At 28.7% G+C, this 20,569-nt stretch overlaps 1 long non-coding RNA gene across 2 annotated transcripts in view; it reads right to left on the bottom strand.

The window, feature by feature from the left end:
* Positions 1-6,557: 6,557 nt before the first annotated feature.
* The window catches only part of LOC146998901 (uncharacterized), a 35,503-nt gene continuing 21,491 nt past the window's right edge, over positions 6,558-20,569 (bottom strand). For both annotated transcript variants that reach the window (XR_015039813.1, XR_015039812.1), the window contains exon 3: positions 6,558-19,066. This is a non-coding gene — a long non-coding RNA (uncharacterized LOC146998901). The remainder of the gene's footprint in view (positions 19,067-20,569) is intronic.

The raw sequence follows: 20,569 nt of genomic DNA, 5'->3' as shown, positions 1-20,569 counted from the left end.
TGTTCGGTGTAAATGTTTCACAAATGTGTCGGGAATGTTCAAGATTATGTCTGTATGTTAAAGTTTTAAAACGGACAACAGCAAGTCTAATACCAGTGTTAATGGCACTCTCACGTAACGTGTAAAAAACGTTTTATTAATAACGTCCATACAACTTTCTGCTTGAACATTCTAAATCACGTCTATATGTTACAGTTCTAGAGCGAACAATAGCACGTCTAGTACCGGTGTTAATGGCACTGTCACGTAACGTGTCAAGAAAGTCTGTACAGTGTTCTGTCATAACGTTTTAAATCACGTCTGTATGTTAGTTCTATAACGTAAAATGTACGTCAAATGCCAGTGCTGGTTAAGCTTTTCATAGATAAGTGAATTTATACTTCAATATACATATAGTTTTCGCAAGAATATATATTGGATATAAAGAAGGAAGAACATATACACTTTAGTAGTGTCTATGGGATTTTTTTCAGTAGCAGTTTGATTTAAAAATTATGCTATGGCTGTATAAAAGTTTCAAATGCCACTATGTTTAATATTCATATAAACATAATAAATACATTTCCTAATAATGTGTACATTTCATACCATTTTTTACTCCATACAAGCCTGCGGAAAATTGTTTATTTGCAACATATGACATCAAAAATGTTTGTACTCTTATATCTCACTTTGAAATTTATATTTCAATACAATATTCATGCACCAGCAGCCGAGCGGTAAAGTCGCTGAACACTGGTAGTTCGGTCCGAATCCCTCGAACGAGCTGGCTGCATGGGTGTTTTCGTGGTTTTCCCAATGTGTAACGTGTATACGAGCCAGTTTCTCTTAGAAAGTCCTCCACGAAGGCAATCCTCCCCTTAGGCAGATATCCCTAGTGTGCTTTGCCATAATTAAATAAACCAACCAACCAAAAACCAAAATTTTGCTCTAAAACTACTTTCCTTTTCTGTTAATTAGGCACTGGAAGCAATAAGATGCATACAGTTACTTCTAGAATGCAAAGTTATTGAACAAATTTAAGAAAAAGCATATGACTGTAAATTTTCACATAATTAACATAATTAAATGATAAAATTTTAAGAAAAACGCTGGATTTGTATTTTGCTCTTGCGACTAACTCTCAGTATTGACTGCTGATATATAAAGAAAAGTATTTTCAAGATTTTTATCAGTTCTTGTTCATGTTTACAATTCATACTTCATCCTTAAAAGCAATTTTTCATGCACAATACATTTTGTCAACAATAATAATTTTTCCTGCAAAGGTGGCTAAATTCATTTTTTTTCATATATAGCTAGTTTTATAAGCTATATTTTCCCCAAATATAGCTTATAAAACTAGAAATAAGATTGCAATTAAGAGTTTGTGGGTTTTATCTAGCTTAAAAACTGAAGGTTGCCCATACATGATGCTGCATAAAACTGTACTTTAATACTATTTTTAGTCAGAGTTAACAAATAATACTCCAAGTGTATTCAAGCAGATGCGACCATTTTATATTGATATTTTACCCGAATTCAGTACCTAGCAAACACACGGGTTTTTTTTTCTACGTGTTACGTGAGTATGAGATATTCTGAAATGGTTCTAAAGTGAAATTTAATTATTTCCATAAACTGTTCCCTCACAAAGTTGTTACTTTTTAATTCTCGCCGCGCCCTTTCGAACTGTTTTTTCGCTAAACCAAAATTATTTTCCAAATGCTCTGGACTCCTATCCCACAACAAGCGAGCCTCATACCTCCCGTCTACATATTTCAAATCCTCTTGAAATTGTTTAATTATTCGCTTATTGGCAGTGCACCTTTCCGACGCGCACTCAGAAATTCCTAGCCTTTCAATATCTCAAAGCTGACGAATCTGTTCCGATATTTTTAAGTCCTCTTCCGAATCGATGTGTATAAACAAATCGGTGGAGTCTGACCCTGAACTTAACTTCTTACTCTCTCCCCCACCAATCTACCACTCAACGTCAAACCGAATATGCTTTCTTGCAATACTAAATTGTCTGTTAAACAATTTGCTTTTTCCGTTAAAATGCTGTTCAAATAATCATTCCCAATTAAAATCTGTTACCTCTGCCACTTCACTATCGCAGCTGTCAGATAAGTCAAATTTTTCTTGGCGAAATTTGTGTATGATCTTTGCAGATGGCCTGGGTAATGCATTGGAACATATGCTTTTTACTTCGAGTGCTTCGATGATTAGAGTGATCCCGGCCTTATTTTTTAAAGAAAGTCTCTTCCTTTTAAAATCTCGTACTGGCGGATTAGAAGATGCAAATGTATAAATTCTTAATCTTTCTTTACCAATAGTTGGTAAACTTGCTGTCCTAGAAATAGACTAACAAACGTAACATCTTTCGGAAGCAGAATCACATAACAACCTAAAATTAAATGTGGAATTATTTCTGAGTAATTGGCCTCTCAATGTTTGATAATAAATCACGTCATTAGGAATTTGCTTACTCAGTGTTTCGAGGAATAGTAGCATTTGTCTCTTTTGCTGCGCTCGCAGCATTTTTTATGGATTTATTTTCTTGCAAATTTGCGTCACACAGGCTCTCTAAATGTGACATAGATTTACAACTATTACATTTAACCCACTTTACCTTACAAAATGGTTTTTTGTGACCTTTTTTTAAACAGCACTTGCACTTTAATTGATCATATAACGCTTTGTGTTTCTCTAAAAAATACTCAAGTCGCAGTCTTTTGAGAGGTGAGATTTAAGACAAAAGTCGCACATATAATTTTCGACTGATGTATTAAGCGTCGCCGCTGATACCATTTTCTTTTTAATTGGAGCAACACTCTTACGATAGTTATCAGTATTTCTTTCGCTTGATTTCGAAAGTGTTTGTTGATTAAGACCCAGAGTTAATGACTTTTCGCGCGCTTCTACTTCTCTCTTTAGAAACAATAAAAAATCTGACCCTGTTGACTCTGTGCCGAACTTTTGGTCCTATTAAACTATAACACTAAATCTTGCGGTATACATTTATACAAAATAGGAAGTAATAGATTGCCATAATAATTAAAATTAATATCTAATGTATCTAAACTTCTTGTTTGAACCGTTATTTCATCATGTAGTTTTCTTAAACTGGATACATCACTTGAACGACGTACTGGCTCCAAAGCTAGGAGAACGTTCACATGCGCGCTAACCAATATTTCTTTTTTCTCAAATCTGTCAGTCAAGATTTCGATGGCCTTGTTATAGTTTTATCCTATTAATGGCAATCCGTTTATAGCTTTTGCAGCTGAACCGATGAGTAAAGATCTTAAATAATTAAATTTCTCAACATCTCGAAGCGTATTGTTTTCGTGAATGGCAGGCTTTATATGGAGCCCAAAATTCAGTAAATTTACATAAATCGCCGCTGAAAGTTTTTAAAGTAATGCGAGGTAATTTAGTATTATAATTAGTTTGGTTTCCGAAACTTGTGAAGTTGTTTCGGTTTTATCCACATTTTGAATTTACCTATTGATTTTCAATTTACATCTGATTGATTCGCTGTATTCTAAACAATGTTCTACCTCTGTCTCTAATTTCTGAACAGTGTTTTGAGCATTAATAACTTCCTCATATTTTAACAAGCTAGTTTCTCTGTCGATTAACACTGAAAGTGATTCCTGCAACACTTCTAGGTTCGGATTCTCGCTTTGCAATTCCTCTTTCAATTTCCTTATTAATTTTGTTACACTGGTACGAACCGAATCTCTAATTTTTCTATTTCTCTCGATAGTTTCTTCCAAAACTCATTTTCAAAGACAAATTGCATGCAGATAAAAATGAAATGACTCACCTTCTGGCCTGATGCTACCAAAGACTTGTTGTATGTAATAACTTACTCAATATTCCATACGCGGCATCAGTGGGTCTTGATATGTTATGATATAAAATAAAGACACCTTCCTTTAACTAAAGCTATTTACGAATCAAAGACTATGTACAAGTATTATATACAGATTACAGGATTTCTAGTTCCTACCACTCTTATCAATCTCTCTGGTAAAAAACTCTTAATTAGCTATACATACGGGCGGCGCACCGCCCTCTATCTCTTTTTTCTACATCCACATTCGATCTATGAAAAAGCAACGGTAAGTAAGAAAGTATACCTGTGTTTCTTTCCTTTCTCATTCCAGAAATGAACCATTGTTTGGAACGAGTGGTAAAGGGTGGTGAGAAATGGGTAGTCTGCCGTAATTTCAAATGTTGAAAGATTGTGTCTCCTGTAGCAGAACCTGCTCCACCTCCTTCAAAAGAAAAAGGCATCCCGAAATTTTTTTGCTACATGTACAGTGGAATGAATATGAAGAGAATAATGCATTTCGCGTTGCTCCCTCATTAATACTAATGTTGCGTTGCTCGTCAGTTCATTAATACTAATGTTGCGCCACTTATGGTAAGTAAATTAATTACCTCAGTTAACCCTTTGCGGCACAGTGTGTCCAGCGTGGACGCACCTAAAAATTTCCTTCTGTACGCACAGAATAATTAAATGAAAAAGGATTTATAGATTACTCTGAACCTTCTTTATTTATAGTAGAGGGCAGCTCAACACAAACCAGTCCATATAATTTAGCCATGTTTAGTTTTTTAAGACCCTCATTTTTCAAAGAAATCTTTCAGATTTTTTTTAGGGTATAAAATTTGAAAAGAAATTTCTATGTTATTTTTTGGTTGTACGCTAATCTCCTTATTCTATATTAATTTAAAATTTTTACCTTGAAATCTTGCCTAAAATCAAACGGCGAACCCTGGGTGTGCCCAGACTGGACAACTGAGAGTCTGTATTCTTTGTTTCTCCGCATCTCGGTCAGTTCATTGACAACAATGCTCGTTTCAGCACTCTTTTCGCTCAGTGTGCCACTTTGGCACACACACAGAATTAAGTGCTATCATCACAATATTTTACTTGTGTACTCCTCTAGGCTTAATTAGACTGCCTACCTTTTTTTTTTTTTTTTTTTTTTTAAATCAAAACTCCGACTTTGTTACAAATGGTAGCGTGCCGGAAAGGGTTAATACTTTGTTTGAAAAAGAGTAGCAACGCTTCTGTTTATCGCGAGAGTATGATCAGAACAGCAGTTTTCAAACTTTTAAAAAGAAAATGAGTTTGTAATGAAGCGGTTTGCTGCAAATAATTGAAATAAAATGTTTATGCCTAAAAAGAGACTTTTTGTCTGTCAATTTCAAGCGAGCCGTCTCATTTATCTGATTTAATAAGTATCTTCAGTCTAAAGTAACTAACAACTATCATATACTGCTAACAGCTGGTAAGACAGCGACAAAAACTGATATATAAAAAGCCATTCAGCATATTCTCAAAATGCTGTTCTTCTGGTCTAGCATTTTTTTCAATCGTTGCCCTTCAAATTTTTTATGATGTGATGCGAAAACAGCACTACAGAATTTTCCTGACTCCAATTCAGAGGACTTTTGTTGATGAGATCATGCTACAGCAAGATTTCTCAAACTATGACACATGTATCACTAATGGCCCATTACCTTACTCTGGTGTACAATATTTTTTCACAAAAGATTTGCATGTAAAATAGTGGCTCTTTTGATACATGTCTTTTTTATTTTTATTTAAAACGTTTGAAAACCCCTGATCTATTGCAAGGCAAATGGCAAGAGATCATACTCAACAATGGCAACTGCGTTGACTACATAGATACTCTACTTTTTTTTTTATCTGCTTTTCTTTTTCAAATAAGAAAATGAGACTTTTTGTACATATCCATCCAATACTTTTACAAAAGTTCATTCAGCTTACGGTAACAAAAACATTATGCAGAATTCTCTATTAATTTACTGATAAAATGAAAAGAATAATTTTCTATGAAAATAATTTAATACATTAAACTAATGACACTGAAAACATTTTTCACTAAAAACAATACTTTAAAAATGTTTACGAGATGACATATTTGCTTCTTTAACTTATTTAACAGAAAGAAGAATTACAATATAATGAACTACTTTAATAAAGTATCAAGTTCCTTACATTATATACGTTTAATTTTGTTTAATTTGTTGTTGTTTAATACTGTTAAAGAACAAAGCTATAAAATATGAATGTATGTAAAACTTTGTAAAACTAAACTTTGTTTGTGAAGCTAAATGAAATTTTAAAAAGCTTTCGCTTGACTTTTCAGCAAGCTCATAACATATCATAGTAATAAATTTTAATTATCTCCCAAAAATGAAAGTAAAAGTGAAATGAAAATTCTAATCACTAAAAAAGTGACATGTGATGAAATGAATTACGAGAAATAAATTGAAAGCTCTCAGTGAATGAAACAGCCCGTCTTAAATATGTGAAAGTTTTGCAAACTTTCTTGAATTTGTATTCATTTAAAATAATTAGAGCCTTTTGTTCATAATAAAAAGAATTAAACATATATTAATAGTTACAAATTGATATATTTTCTTAGAGCATTGCATTAAAGTCCAGTTTTTTTAAAAAATATTCTGATTTTATTTTGATACATGCCTCAATTTTAAGCAATACACATAAATTATGTAAAATCACTTAATACACAGATAATTACGATTTTATTCACAAACATAGTTTAAAAGATAAACGAAGATAGTACACCCAACTGTACAGACAGTTATGGAAAACAACACTACAGTTTCTCCTTTAAAGTGAAACTTCTTTGTTGAATATCTCTAAATATGACATTTATTTCCAACCGCATAATTATACTAGCAGTACCAAAATTCACCAACAGCCATGTTCTCTAAAGTAAACATTTATTAGAAGAATGAGTACACAGATTGGACAATTTAAGCTAATTGTCCAATCTGTGTACGTTTTATTATATTGAATATCATAACAACATAATATACTACAAAATAATTAAAAGGTTTATAGCAACAATTAATTAAGCAAACATTAATGATCATGCAAGATAATTAACAAAGACTGTATGACCAAATACTTCTTGAATAGTTGGTTAGTGGTTCCAGTTTAAGAAATGAATCAAGTAAGGTTTAAATTACAAGAATTTGGATCATGTAGTACTTCTCAGTTAAAATATACAAATTAGAAAAAAATTTATATGATCCCTATATTTATATGATCCCTATAGACAAAACCTTTCCATAGCTGAATTAACCAAAACAAAAATTCATTTTCATATTTTCAAAATTATCCAAGATATCATTACTCAAATTTAAGAGCTATATGCAAATACTGATAAAAATAACTACACGTGCTAAGTTGAATTCAAATTCCTGAATGATAATTGTTATGTTAGAAAAACATTATTTTAGAAGCAATGGTTTTAAATTATCGTTTGCAAGATTGCCAATATTAGAAATTTTGAATCTAAAGATATACTTTATACAACTCCTTAAGCAGATGCTCTCTTCTTTGTGACAAAGTGTTTTAAGCCACATAATTTTGACAATTTTTTTCCAGTGCCAAATTTGCATATTATGGATTAGTTTCTTTTCTAAGATCTTTTTTTTGGGGGGGGAGGGTTAAGGAAGAGGATACAAATCAGAACTTTCTTCATAAAGGTACTATAAAGAGAAAATTTGAACTCCAAACACTTTTACTAAAAGTTATACTTTCAAAATTATCAGAAGCTAAAACCTTATTTGTTTAGTTCTTAAACAGACCTACTTTTGGGTCTAATAATAACTATTCCAATGATATTTAGCTGTCCAATCTATTTTTAAAAACATTTCATATAACCATATATACATATTTCAAAAATCGTGTTACAAAATCTTAAGCTCTTTGAGAGTGAACTAACAGATGTCTTCGAAGATCACAGCTCCGACGAAAGCTTTTGGAACACAATTTACAAGAAAATGGGCGTTCACCAGTATGGATGCGCATATGACATTTCAGATTACCCTTTAAATTGGTAAAATATGGACAATACATACAGTGATATAGAAACGTACTTTCTCTTCCTGATGGATTAACTTTAATGATACAATTGGAAGAAAAACCTATAGACAAAAGAGAACTATTAAGGTTTTATTACAAAAACTTATAACATTTTTTTTAATTCATTAGCATAAATATAATATCAAGTTAATTATCAGACTTATTAACATTATTTATAAAGACAGAGACATCTGGTGAAAATTTGTTTGGCAGAATCAAATTTATCAATGCCATTAATTTATAAGCAAAGAGTACACATTACCAACACCAAAACACAAATTTATTTCAATTTCAATATGGTACTAAGATTAAGTAATGATTTCAAGTTTTAAATGTATTATGTTGTTTCTAATAACTGTTAAAAATTGATAAATAATGTTGAACTAAAATTATAAAAAAAAATCCATATGGTTTAAAAGCAGCTAAAACCTATTAATTGTTCTTATTTCATAAGAATTTTACAAAAACAAAAATAAAATAGTATTATTTTATTTAAAAAAACTGTTACAGATTTAAAATAGTATGACTAGAGGCCTTAGTCAGTTGGCTCAGGCCTGATAATGTATTTCCTGATCATGAAATACAACAGTCAAAAGCTTCTAATTACTATTTAGATATAAATTAATCCAGTTACAAACGTCTATGATTTTATAGTACTTTAAAGCCCTAGAATAATACTTCATTGTAATTATTTTTAGTTAATGAAAGAAATCCAAAGAAGTTTTTTATTTTCATGAAAAGAGAAAAAGTGAAGACATTTTTCAACATTTCTTTTATGTAATATTGCAGAAAAGTATGCAAAAAGGTTCCAAACTAGCATGAAAAGGGGGGGGGGTGTCATTTTTAAATATGTTTTGATTGTTTATGCAAATTTATATGATAATGTATTATATTAAAACAAACAATGAAACATTATAATATTTCAACCTTTTCCGTCAGGCAACATGACCTCAACTTTTGACAATGTAACAGGCATGAGAACTATAGGTAAATTACCTAATATAAATGACAATAAGATACTAATAAATGATCAATGGTCTTTCTTTTAAAATCTTATCCCTATATCATCATCTACTAAAATTCTGGTGGTTCAACTTAATAATCACTCCCTCGATCTATGTCTTTACACATTAGCTATTTTCCTAATTTTTGGAAAAAATTGTAGCAAAACACATGTTAGTTATTACTCACCCTATTATCATTTGGTATGATTTGACAGACTTTCTTGAAGGCACTGGAATGCATAAAACTTTTTCCATCTAAATTAACAGTAACCACTTCTTTACTTTATGCGATTTTAACTTTGAACAATGTTATAGATACCTCTACTTTCATAAAGATTGAAACCTGTGTTAAATAACATCCTGCAATTCAGTATGCACTCACTATCTTCCACAATGCTACCTGATACAATACAGCCTGGTGTAACCGTGTGATATAGGGGCCCTTTGTTTACACACTTCTCTTACAAATGTATTATAAATAAATTGCTTTGGCAAGCCAATCTTGACATGCAGAATTACAGAGAGATTACAAAGAGAGCTCAAAGCTTAAAAGGGATAACAAAGATCAGCAGAAAGGTAAAACAAACTATTTATTTTGAAAACTGATATAACACACTGAGTTATTTATTGCTTTTTTATTTGTTTTAATGTAAAATTCCACTTGATGTACATAAGCTTTTTTTATTATATATTATTTTTTGATGTAGATCATTCCTTTCTTTTGTTTTTTTCCTTGATTGAGATGGCTACTGTTGTACGAGTTTCATAAAGATATTCAAGTTTTTGATTAACTTTATCTAGGTATATAATGAAATTGAATGTATGTAATTAACATGAGTTCATATCCTTTACATTTCGTACCAGTTTTGAAAGAATCTAAAAGCTAATTTAAAAACATGCTTCAGTAAAATAAATATATTTTACAATAGATTATAAATTTAGTACACTCATACAATGGTAAAGATGTAATTAACATTAATAACACTCCAGATTCCATAGCATTATAATTAAAAAATCATACGCATAATGATAAAAATATTTTAGTTTTATTAGCTTATTATTACGTAAAAGCTCAACTATCTGGAAGGCAAGGGAAATACCGAATTCCTAACAGTTGAGCATGTAAAAAATGGAATTAATGTCAGAACCACCAAATAGATCAACGGTAAAAATTTCGGCTCTAAAATTATAAAAACAATCATCTTATTTGTTACCAACTTGAATATCAAAAGCTTACATTAAAAAAATTATATAATTTTGAAAAAAAAATTAGTCATAAAAGTTGATGCATTTCGATTAATATGAAATTCAGATGAAATTATGAAACAAATGCAGAAGATATCATCAATCATTCCAATAGAAATTTAAATGAACAGATTGTCCTCTATTTATTTATTTTTTTTCCCCAACGGCAGATTGTGAACAGTTAGAATTTTGTAACACAGTCCATTAATCTATACTAAGGCAAGATGTGGGGGTCTCTATTATGGAGGCACCTAATAAGTGGGCCATCATTGCCTTCTATGAAGGGATGGACACTTACAACCATGCCTTCTCCGGGATTCGAACCCAGGCCCTTCGGTATCGCAGTCAGACCCCCTAACTACTATACTGTCTGGGTGGCTCAACCTTTATTTAGATAGATGATTAAAGAGTTAATAACACATAACTTTAATAATAACATATAGCTCTTAATAATAACATAAAGAGCCATTGTTTATTAGTTTTCAAAGTCACGTAACACAGCATTTTTTAAAAATGCCCAGGTCTTGTAACTTTAGAAGTACTCCATTTCATGAAGTTATTTTAATCATTCATATTAATAATTTTTTCATAATACGAGGAAAAAATTATATTCTTTTTTACAAAAATTTGTACTTCGGTATTATCCCGTCGACCAGGCAAGTAGCACAATTTAGCACCAATTATGAATGATAATGTCTTTTAGAATTCTGCAGTAATGATTGACAACTGGTAACTGTTGCCCAAATTTTCTACCAACCATAGATAGGATAATATGCAAGTACCCAAAAATTACACTGGCTTGTCAAGAATTAATTCAATTTACATTAAAATTATGCCAACCATTATTAGCATTAAATCGCACTGTTTGGCGATAATGTACATGTGTTAACAATATTCAAGTTCTATAATGGCTTTTTCAAATCTCTCATTCAGTAATTTTTTGAGGAAAACTTTTTTCCTAAAAATCTTAAATATCCCAGGTACTTGAACTTTCCAGTTAGTTGAATGCTTGATAGTTGGGCTTTTGTTGTTCTTTAAATATGGGGATCTGGAAAATGCCATTCAAAAGTAACATTTAAGAACACAAGAGTCTAATAAAAAAACAGAAAACATTTTTAGTTTTCTGTTTAAAATTATGATAAAAAAATGTTACATTAAATCTAAAAGCTTACTTTGTGGTAGAAAGAAAGAATACATTTGACAAGTACTTAGAACATCAAAAATGCGAGACAAACTTACCTTGTAATAAAAACACTGTAAGGATTCCATAATAATTATTCATTAAAAATACAAACTATTGCCTACCCCACCAAAAAACAAGCTAAAATGAATGCAGCAAAGAACGATTAGAAAATAATTCAGAATACTTAAGCTATGGTAATTACACTTGTTTTAGAAGAGGCTTACCAATTATCAGTTTCACTTGCAAGAAAGAGTTAAAAACTATGACTTATTTAAAGACTTTTCTTTTTACACAGTGAGTCAAAATAGTAATTAATTATTAAAGAACATTTATATTGGAATATTTTTTAACACCTCCATTATTTTAAATCACAACTGCTAAGATGGTATAAGTAAAATGTTATTGAAGATATTTCATATTTTATACTTTGATAACGATAAATAATAACTTTTGCATAATACTTAATGTGCAAATTTTTTTTATTACAGTATGAGTGAAATAAACAAGCTAAATTTAATTTAGAAACCATTTCAGAAAACATTGCACAAGTATAAAAAGAGTTTTTCTGAATCATATTTCTGTGATATAATACTTAATACATCAAAGAAACTTAGTTATACTGCATACAAGCTCTCAAACATATGCTCTTTCAATACCAAGCGAATGAACTAATGGTTTTAATCAGAGGAAAGGAATATATCCTCGATATAACTATACAAATTATAATTTCCTGTAATTCCAAAATTATATATACCCTATAAATATTTACACAACTTGAATCACATAGCATAGCATGATTACTGTTATTAAAGCTGTTAAAATTTCAATGTTTTAATATTCATATATATACCAGAAGAATCATAAGATGCTGTGACCCAATAATGAAAAATAATCTACATAAATTTAACTCATTTTTTAAAATTAATAATTCTTTTTGATATAATACACAATCAAAGAATACTTTGTACACAATTACAATACAGTATACACTGAATACGAATTCTTTTCCTCTACACTGCATCCCATACCACTGTGTTGCATTAGATTACCAATCCCAATTTAATTAATATTTTAATGAAGGGTAAAAATTGTTGTTTTTTTTTACAATCTGAATAAATACCCCATTTCTTTGATTTTATGATGTAATTTTTCTCCTTTTTAGAATCACAGTTCTTTAAAATTTTACTTTCATGCATTTTGTTCATACAGAAAACGATACCTTGCCAGAGCTTTTGATAGCTAATGAGATGATACCATTAGGATAAAAAATATAAGGAATGATTCATCTAATATAAGCATACATAAGAAACCTGTTGCAAACTTTTCCAGAAATTGTTACAACTTTCAATGACATATGACATCAATCTTTATTTCATTTCTTCTCATCATTTTCAATCAGCTTCATTTTTAATGAATAAAGAATTTTTGTTTTGTCAACTTCCGAAAACTGTGAATATAATTGATCAAAGAAACATTAATTAAATTTTCTTTTGTAATAGTATTTCTGCTAGAAAGCATTTGAAATGTTGCAGAAAGGGTTTCAAGACAAAACTTTTGTTTTAAAATAATAAATAAATGCAAAAGAATTTTTGAATAGTATGAGATGCTTTAGGAAGACAGATAATATGGCAAAGGTTAACCACACTCATCCATTTCAACTAGATCATCCATTTCAACTAATACATTGATCAAATCAAAGAGTTGGTGTTTAGTGGTTTAATATCCTTAATTGTTAAATAGAAGATATTATTGGATAAATTGCTACATCATTTGAATCCTGTCAAATAATTCTGAAAGATAAATTGAGCTTGTGGTGTATTGTGTTTCAGTTGAATTTTTCTAAAAATATGTTCAAGTGGGCCAGGAAATACTTTCTGAAAGTGAATGCTTCTTGAAACACATTATTACTAAAGAAATATGGATCTATGCTTTTGATAGGGAAACAGTTGAATAATCAAGTAAGTGATGTTAAAAAATTGATGCACCACATTAGAGTCTGTTAAAAGTCAAGATAATACTGTTTCCTTCAATTGCCATAGTGTTTATGCATCATGAAATTCTACCAACTGCCCAGATTTGTAACAAAAAATACTATTTATTTTGAGACATTTGTGTGAAGCAATTTGTAGAAAATGATGTGAATTGTGAAATGATGACTCATGGATTTTGCATCACGATAATGTACCCACTCATATAACACTTTTATTATCCATGAATTTTTAGATAAAATTTAACAAATAAAGCTCTGAAAGCTCTCTATTCACCTGATATCACAGCATGTGACGTTTTCTTATTTTTACAATTAAAACTGCTACTTTGTGGTAATCATTCTCAGTCTATTAATGTAATAAAAGATTTTTGCTATGAATCCTGAAGGGTTTTATAAAAATGACTTCAAAACATGGTTCGAGCAATGGAAAAAAATTACTGGCACAAGTACATTGTTAAAGAAGAAGACTAGAGAAGGGATGTAATTAATACTGACCAAAGAATTGAAATTTTTCTCAATACGTTTTGCTCACAATAGTACTTATAAAATAAAAATTATAAACATAGCTCAAAACAACCAGATTCCAAATGTATAGTAGATTCTATCATTAAGATGCAAATATCAACTGACCTGAATTCTGATAATGATTCAAAAAGAGTGTTGAATAACATATCTACTAAAAATTAGGTCATTCTTAAATATTAAATTAGACTGAAATTATAACTATTTATTATTATAAGGTCTTATTTTCTTTAGGTTGATTATACTGAAACTAAGTAGTGTATTTTACAATAATGATCTTTTAAAAAAATATGCTGCTTTTAATTACAGAACTAATGTACACAGAAAAGATTATGAATGAAAATAAATTTTACTTGTATTATTTAACAATAACATTATAATTAGATAATTTACTATATAATTTAAAACTTAAGATTTTTATTTACTAAGCCTCTGATAACTAAGAAAGGCATGCTCTAAGTTATTCAAATAGCATCACTACTCTACATTTCACCTTCATTTTAGACAATTCTATGCACAGAATGTGTATTAGAGTTAAAATTATGTACGACTCAGATTAAAAATTAAAATTAAGTATACAGCGGGAAAGAAGCCATAATAAACATATGATAAACATATAATAAACATATAATATTTTTAAATCCAAAATTTATTTAATACAGTACTTTTTAAAAGAATTTATACATACTCTGAATAATTTAAAACAATTATAAACTTTTAAGTAGTTATAAAAATAAAAATTTTGCAAACTGGAAACAATACATATAATATTAAAAACCATTAGAATTTCAAATATTTGAGAAAATTTCTTCGCTACACTTTGCTTTATGTTCTTTGAATTCATCAGGCCACATAAAAAAGTGATTACACATATTACAAAGACGTTTATGTACAAGCATGTGTCTCCGCAGATGAGACTGGCGTTTGTATTTCTTATCACAAACCTCACATGAGTAAGGACGCTCCTCAGTATGATTAATCATGTGTCCCTGCAAATGAGAACGACAGACAAATATTTTACCACAGACATTACATGTAAAATTATGGTCATATTCCATTTGTAAACTGTTGACTGAATTCTGATAAGGAAATGCAGAAACATGATGTATTCCAGAAAAAGAATCATTTGTTTCATTTCTGAACAAACCTAAAAAGAAAAACAAAATATTTTTTATTTACAACTGATGTCATGACATAAAATTTTTTTAAACAAATAGTTTATAACAATATATGCACAATTTCAATTTACATTCTGCATTTTTCATACAAGGAAATATTAATATGACATTTCTAATCAGATACGATATGAAATTTACAATACAATACGAAATTTCTCATTGTAATTTCTACACTTTTGAAATAATAAAAGAGGTTTTAAACACATAAAAATTTATCATCTATCATTATTTTTTTCCAATATTACAACATTTATAAGCATGTCAGAACCTTTTTTCATAAAATTATAGTATCTCACTTTAGTAAACTCGAATTATGGATTCAAATTTTGAAAGCAAAAATGAAGTTATAGAAGAAAATATATTATTCAAAAGTTTACCATTCAGTTCAAAGCTATCAATTAACCATCACTATGGCAATACCACCTCTGAGGCAAAATGATAAGTAAGTACTCAAACAAATGCTTATCTCTAGCTTTACAAAATTTCATTTTATGAATTAAAAATTGTAGCTAGAAAAAATAATTTATGAATAGTAAGTATTAATTGATAAATACTTAGACACACCACAAAAGAATTAGTTTTAAAATGCAAGTTACTCCTGTATTAATTTATGTTTACTGTATACTTTTACATTAAAATGATATTTTCATACATTTTTTTTAAAACACTATATGAATTTTTTTACATATTACATTGAGTGAATTGTATGTGGAACTCATTCTGATAAGGTAAATTATAAAAAAATTAACTGAATCAGATCCATTCATAAGACTGAATTCCTCCTGCTAACTATAGAAAACATGATTTAATCAGAAATTTGAGTTTAATTGGTTTAAGAATTGATAGTATTGTTTATAGTATATATTAATAAGCTAACTCAATTTGAACAATGAATGCTATCCTGTTGATCAACTAGCACAGCTATTACTATCCTGTTGTCACTGAACCAAAGTACAATTTAACCAACTTTCATTTTGAACTGAATCTGTCTTATTCTGACAGCAGTAAAAACTCACAACACTTGTTTTTATAACATTAAAACTTACTAACTTGTAATCAGTAGAGATTCAAGTTAAAAGTGGAGTAAACTTCAAGGGAAACTGAACATCAGATGTCTTTTAATATTTACCTCCTATTTAAAGGCAGATAAGTATTTTCTTTCTCATAATGTTCTTGTTTATTGTGTATTATAAAATATTTTATATTTAATTTTGATACAAGTTATAATTGTATAATATTTCTATATCAAAACACATGATAAAATATTACATATAATGAAAAATTATAAATAAGATTTAAAAATTATATTTTTATAACATTAGTTCATGAACAAAATAATCAGCATAAAAGATATGACCACAACCACCAAAAATTTTTTTTATTAAATTGCATTGTGTTACTAATATAACAAACACTAATTCTACTTTGATCACATAATTCTGTTATAAAAATCCACTTTTTATGCTTCAGAATATAATTATAGTTGACAGAGATAAATGTATTCAACTAATTTTTTCCAATCACATTTTCATACTTTTACAAAACTTAGAAGAATAAAGCAAAAAGTTATAAACATAACCATAAACACACATGAATAAGATGGCAAATATATGCTTTTACTAACTTTTTGTCCACTGCACACAGAATGCTCTGTCTCCAATATATATATACATACATACATACAGAAAAAAAAAAAAAAAAAAAAAAAAAAAAAAAAAAAGCTTCTTTATAGTTTTGTGTTATTGCCTCTTAAATTTTCACTAAAGTCAGGCCTTTCCTTTTCTGATATTTAATTTACACAAAGCCATACACAATAATTGAAAATAATAATAATTTATAAAAAAAAAAAATAAATGAATAAAATATATGCAATTAAAGTTGCTGAACTTTTAATAAAGCTCCTTTTCTTTCAACCAATATGAGAAAATAATTTAATGCTACTAAAAATATGACATATTTGTTTTACATTAACATCTGCCCAGTAAATTTAAATTATATATAATCTGAAAATAAAAACCTTTATTTTTTACTAAAAATTCTGCTTCAACATCACATCCATTACAATTCAATTATTCCACATTGACTTTCCAGAATAATATGCAATACAGCTAAATAGATTTTATTGTATTTGTTGGAAGCATGACCAATAATAAATTCATCAGTTAAGTTTCATAACCATTATTATGTAATATATTCATCTTCGAATGAAACTATCATATCAAATTACATATATTAAATTTGATATTAAATTACATAATTATTAAAAAAATTTCTGCATTTATTTCATTCTATTAATAACTCTTTAAATCATTATCAAATTTAACAACAGTTAAAAGCTATCGAACCCTAAAGCATTCAGCAGTTAATACAAAAAATGATTTCTTTTTTTACATTACATCCTTTACCCAATGAAAAATTATGTTAAAATACATATACAGTACAAAGTCTAAAAACTGGACCATCAGTTGAAAAAATAAAATATAAAAATATCTAGGAATGAAGTATATTGATTAAAACACCTACTTCTTCAACAAAAGGCAGGATGTGTGCCGTTAATATGATTTTTCTAACTGACATTTCCACGTGTCACATTCAAACACTCGCTGGCTGAGGAAGTAACACTGTGGCCATTGACATTGTATTAATGTTGGCCAGGGTCACATTTTCGGCTATTGAGTAGTTATGGGAAGGTTAGCATTTTTCCATCTGACCTAACCAAGAAATGAAGCTCCAATGTTGCCATCTTACTAGATTTAAAATGATGATCTAAAATCCAAAAATATCCGAAATCGCCGCTGACAGTTCCGGATCTAGGACTTTGCACTGTACATAGTCAAGAGGTTCTCCCTTTCTCTCTTTATATACATACATAATATCAAGTGATAATTAAAGTAATTAAATCAATAAAGGTAGTTATTGATTTAATTTTGCAGTATGCTGTAGAATTTTAATAATCCACAATCTTAATTTTTTAATTTCCAAACTCTCGATTATATATATATATAATCAATACATACATAATCAAAAATGGAAAGTAGGATAAATTTTTGATCAAAAGTAGGACAATTATACATACACACAGCAAACTGATATTTTTATATTTAAATTTTTCTTTGTAATCAGTACTTGGTTGCCAATTTGGCTTTATCATGCTGAAGAAAGAGTGTGCAATGGGCCATTATAAAAATTCATTCATCTTTCTTTTAAAAGTATTACAAATTTATTTGTGGTTATTTATCATTTGTTATGCACCTGTGGTTATTATTCAGAAATCTAATCTGTAATTCGGATGACTAATTATGCTGCAGTATATGAAAGTTAAATCTTTCCACCAACGTATATGCTTCATTCACATTTATTTCATGTCAACAATATTGGATTCTCATACAACATTTATTAGCAGCTTGTTTTGTTGATTACATCATATATAGAGACAGATACTTTTATTTACCTCAAATGCTCTGTTTTTAAAATAAACCTTTGAAAAATATAACATATCTCTTTTGCTCAGAATGTATTAAAAATTTGATTCTGAATCTTATATATTTATAAAATCAAAAACTTCACAGAGAAAGTTTCAATACTTTTGCTAAAATTTCTTATTAAAATGCTTTAATGTACTTTACTTCCTCTTAATAAAAACATGTTACTAACATAACAGATAAAATGCAATGAATTATATAATACATACAGTAAAGGATTTTAAGAAGTCTTTGTACTGGAAATCATATTTAGCACAAAAGCTACTGATATTTGTACATGCATTTGTTTTTTAAAACTCCAAATTTCTATTCTGGGCATGAGTTATCAAATGTCTTTGAAGATCACAATTTCTACGAAATGTTTTAGAACAAATTCTGCAAGAAAACGGACGTTCACCAGTATGAATACGCATATGATATTTCAAGTTTCCTTTCTGGGTGGAAAAGTGAGGACAATATGTACATCTATATACTATCTCTCCCAAAGCACAGCTTTCAGTGATGCATTTCAAAGAAGTATCAGAAGACTTAAAACCTGTGAACCAAAGCAAAATTATTAAATTTTCATATTAAATTAATGGATTATGAACTTTTGCCATTAAATATGTTCTAATTTCATTAACCAGGCATAATGATACCAGAAAATTTAAATAATTTGAACATATAACACTAAATACAGGTAAACAGCTATAATTTTGACACAGATTTGTTCTGAATTTTTGAATTGCCATCATCTGAAATGAAATCTTTAAAAATGGGAGGAGAAAAAAGCATTACATCTTAATGAAAAATTATCTTGAAATATGCATACATAGTGAACAGAATATATAAACATTCAAAATCCTTTTTTTTTTTTTTTTTTTTTTTTTTAAACCTGTCTATATTATCAATACTTATAATTTGGAGTTGTTCCCAATTTGGTGTCATCATATTAGAAAAAGGCTGTGCATCAGGTAAGCATTAAAATTACTTTAATTTATAGTTCAAAGTGTCATTTTAAGCTTTATTTTATTATTTTAGCAGAATTTATCTATGGTTATTTGCTGTGCTATCCCATAATATGAGACAGAATTTACATTCTGAAATTCTGATATATATTCAGTATGTATACATTCAGAAAATTCTGAGATAATTACATGGCAAAAAACTCTTACCATGAAAAATTATAAAAGAAGACATTTTAAAATAATTACAACAGCTATGATCCTTTTGCTAAGGGGAGTGTTTTGAAAATTATGCTCTATAGGATTTATTATCTTTTTATTTTTCAGATTCAAAATATTTTAATTATAAGTCGCCAAAATGGGAAGTTATCCACTTTATAATATGACATGAGAAACTAAAAATGTTTTATTTTAATGCTAGTTCTTAAATATAATTTTAATAATTATCATTATTTAAGTTAATCAATATTATAATGTTTTAATAAATTGTTGAATATTTCTCAAATCTCCAAATTTAAAATTTTGCATAGAAATTTATCTTAAAATCACCAAAATGTTGATAAGTTGACAAATTTAGAGCAATTTAATAAAAAAAATTCATATACCCAAGTGGGAAGAGCTGTTTATGAACTCGTAGCAAAAATGAAATAATTTTGAAATGCTTGTGTTTCACTTATTGTCCAGAAAATGGAATATTGCACCATTTATATTAGAAATAGTACACATTCAAATGATAACACATGAAATACATAGTTATCAGTGAATTGCCAAAAAATATTCCTCCAAAATGCTAATTCACCCTCAGAATAGCAGTTGTAAAAACAGGCACAATTTACAGATGATTAAAATGAAGGATCATCTGTCAATTCTAGCTGAAATTAAGGACTTTTAAGGAATGTAAACCATGTATTATGTGGATAAACTTAGTACTATTATAGACTGATGTTAAGAAAATATACATTATATAAACAAATATTAACTAATTAAATATTGCTTGAATTTTCATAAAAAGGTCTACAGTACTATATTAAGATAATTCAAACAAAAAATCTTTAGTAATTTAGTAAAGGTTAAAAGTTTCAAACTGGGAGATC

The sequence above is a fragment of the Stegodyphus dumicola genome, chromosome 2, assembly GCF_044657685.1.
Source record: "Stegodyphus dumicola isolate Sdum_Otavi_A_Nest chromosome 2, ASM4465768v1".
Classification (NCBI taxonomy): Eukaryota; Metazoa; Arthropoda; class Arachnida; order Araneae; family Eresidae; genus Stegodyphus; species Stegodyphus dumicola.
The sequence above is the reverse complement of the archived record's forward strand: the minus strand, read 5'-3'. Positions and strand labels throughout refer to the sequence as shown.